Below are 3624 nucleotides of genomic sequence, written 5' to 3' on the forward strand. Positions count from 1 at the left end.
AATTTTCAAAGGAACTTTTTTCTACAAATCAAATCTGTCTTTGGAGCAAGTGAGCCGGCTTGTTATGTTTTATTTGTGTCGACCTTTCCCGCGATATGCTTTTATTCACACGGAAATGAAGCTGAGTTCCAAAACTATAAGCGACTAGTTTTCTTTTATCAGGGAAGTTTTCATTTATTGGGTTGAAGAAAATTCTTCACAGATTGGGTTCACAGATTGGACTTCTTCGTAGTTCCCGTTGAAAATCGAAATTCGGAAACTCTTACCCAATTACTTTTTTGTTTTCATTGAATTTTCTACTTTGGTGGCAGTTCGGCAACATGGCTGACCAGTATGCAATGTTTGGCTGCGCGCACCCTGCGTGCAGGCATGTACGCGTGCCACAGCAGTTCGTAACGTAAAGCTTTACCAATTTTTTTCCACAACCAAAACCTGAATTTTCAGTTACAAAACTTACTGAAAAGTAACTGAATTTTCAACTCATTTTTAACAGTGTACTTTCTTTGCTATATTTATTTCTAAGCCCTTGATTATTATTAAAGGTAACTCACTCTGACATTTAAAAGGCTCCCATTCCTTGCGAGTAAAGAGATCGAATTTGTCTGATATTAAATAAATAAACAAAGGATCCCAGGCAGTAACATCTAACCCCAAATTTTTTAAAGACCTAAGATGTTTGGTTATACTAGCGTTCAGACTTCTCAATTCTTTATGATTTTCCTTTTTTTACACTGGGATAATCGAAAATGGCGTTTATGTGGTCATGCACTATCAGTTTCATATTCTCATACCTTTTGACGAGCAATTGCCATGCTACACTATAATTGCTATCGTACACTTCAATTGCCTTGAGTAATTCCAAAACATTGTCCTTCAAAGAAGTTTTCAGATAGTAAAATCTTTGCAAATCTGATAATATTGAATTATTAAGTACTAATGCAGTAAAAACTTCCTTGAAATCCAGCCAATTGCTGTATTGCCCATCAAAGGTAGGAATCTGAATTGGTTGCAATTTCACTAGTGATGGCACATTACCCTCATTACTGTTATTTTTCCCAGAACCCGCACCTGTACTTATTTCTGACCCAGCCCAAGTGTTTCGAATAAGATTGTTACTACCCGGCACGACGTATTTTTGTAATGCGTGCCTTATGTCTGTTACTAATTCGCAAAAATCAGTTTCAAATTTCTCCTTTCTTCCATTTCCAAATCATATTCCTCAGTTCCATGGCTCTTAATTTCTATTTGATTCTGAAATACCATAAATTCATCCCAGACGGGTTCAAACTTCTCCAATTTATAGCTTAATATAGACCAATCCCTGTCAGTACTTTTGGGTAAATCTATATTATCGAAATGTGTTCTAAATCTTGTTAATCTGCCCTTAATATAACCCCTTTTTATTCTAAGTTCAGATAAGTTTGCCATTCTGACTCTTACAAGAGATACAACATTACAAGACATAAGACCACTTACAACTAAAAATACGAAATTGATCGACTTACAATACGGTCCTGCGCTGCACCCCAAAGAATACCTCAGTAAGCACTGTTATCCTCAGCACAAACCAATAAACCAACTTCTTCAATCCCAGTCCTAAGAAGTCCAATGGGTTGTTTAATGCTGCTCCTAGCAGGTGGCGACCGCAACCTCCAACTCCAATCGATCCAACCTTGTTTCCGAACTTCCAGCACTCTACAAACTCCGGACTCCACTCGATTTCACCTTGATTACTAGCACAATTTTGGTTTCCGGTCAACCTTCTTATTGACCACTGCACTGTTAGGTATTCCCGATTCCCGAACTTCACCTACTTTCAGCTTTAACGCCGTCACCAAAATAAATCCGGCTCGAAGGACCAAAATGTTTTGGAATGCCTTTATTTGGCATTCAAAGTGGACTGTATTTATTTTATAATTATAATGACGACTACTGGGTGTTTTTTACGATACTTTATTTTGTGCCTTTTTATAATCGAGTCTCTATCAACAACTACTTTTTTGTTTACAAACAACAACCGTTGCTACTTCTCGAACTTCAATTATTGAAATTCTACTCTCAATTATTTTAACAGCACTAACGATTAACGGTTCCTTAACACAGGGTGTCCCACCGGGAAACGCCGTGATCGATATCCGGCAAACTATAATTAGGAAAAGTTTCCGAGGTCTTTGGGGGCAAGCGATCTAAAATATTTTCAAGATTGCCACACTTAGATACCAACTTGCTTATTTTTAATGCAACACCCTATACATGGTGGTTTTTTTTATCTTGAAACACTTAAATATTTCGGAAACGAGTGATCCCAGGAAAAATGTTTCAAATAAGAAGTTTGCCTTGTGTAACCCTCAACTAGTTACACAAGATATTTATAATGTTAAATCTAGTTCATGTCTTTCTTATGCCATTTTATTTTAATTATTATCAAATTTACTTATTGTTCTACAGATTGTAAATAGTGGTAAATTAAAGTCAAAAAAATAAATAAATAAATAAGTTAATATCTGGGAGGGGAAAGTTTATTCGTGTCAGAAAAACAACGCCTACTTCGACCTTGGAGGCTCGGCAAGGGCCAACTTGAGAATTTCAAATGGTGACCACAACATTTTATTGGAGATTCGAATAGTACGTCAAAAAGAAAATAATTTATCTAAACCGATTTCTTCGATTTTGACAAATTCTGTTGCTTTGGATCTGCTAAACTATCTATCATTTTATTGAAACGCTGGAAATTTTTGTTTGACGAATGGCATTTATTAATGTCAGATGTCAAAATGCACCTTTATGTTTATCGTCAAGCTAACAGTAAAGACCAATATCTCATTGACATTTCGAAAAAGTATGATCCACATTTATCCAATCCTGTTGCATTTTCCTTTTATCCTTATCTATTTTATTGTCGCTGTATTTTTCCATGGTTACCGGAATTTTTAATAATCACGAAGCAACAGGTATTGCGTAATGTTAATTAGGCAGTTAACTTGAAAACCATTGTCGCCATCCTTCTGATCCAGTTTTTTGCAAATATATCAGTTTTTAATAATTAATTATAAAATTAAAAAGGATTAATTTTTTAACTATTCTTCCTGTGCTCTCAAAACACCCCCAGACAAGAACTTCAGAGGAATGACGCCAATTTGTCAATGAACAACCATGTATGATGGATTCGCGAAAAAAATAAAAGTAAACTAAAACCGGCGCTACACGATGCGTCGAACATTCGTTCCAACATTGGACCGAATATTTGAGTCAAAAAGTTCGACAGTTCGTGCGGCAAATGTATCTGCTACACGGTGTGTCGAATGCTTGAAGCAAAATTCCTTTTGAATTGTGGTTCAAACGTTTGTCTACATTCGTCAATATGCAGGATACTGCTGACGCTGCAGTTATAGCCGCAGGGGTGCGAGTTTTTAGTTGTGTGATTTGCTTACTCAACGTCATTTTGAAACTCATTTTTTAACACTTTATATTAATAGTTATCAAAATTTTGTCGAAATTCCATTAAAGTAATTTTCAACAAGAACGCACGCAATTCTGATTTATTTTCCTGATTGCGTGTACTTATTAGGATATTCTTATCTTTTCTGGGTCTCAAAGTGTGAAGTAAAAATTTTGAAAATCGTT

General features: G+C 35.7%; 1 protein-coding gene across 5 annotated transcripts in view; it reads right to left on the reverse strand.

Annotated features, from left to right (window-relative positions):
* LOC109541915 (leucine-rich repeat serine/threonine-protein kinase 1) overlaps positions 1-3624 on the reverse strand; it is a 444231-nt gene that overhangs the window by 112626 nt on the left and 327981 nt on the right. The gene's annotated exons all lie outside the window — the stretch shown is intronic.

The sequence above is a fragment of the Dendroctonus ponderosae genome, unplaced genomic scaffold, assembly GCF_020466585.1.
Source record: "Dendroctonus ponderosae isolate FM_Combo_2020 unplaced genomic scaffold, Dpon_F_20191213v2 Dpon_F_20191213_1, whole genome shotgun sequence".
NCBI classification, from domain to species: Eukaryota; Metazoa; Arthropoda; class Insecta; order Coleoptera; family Curculionidae; genus Dendroctonus; species Dendroctonus ponderosae.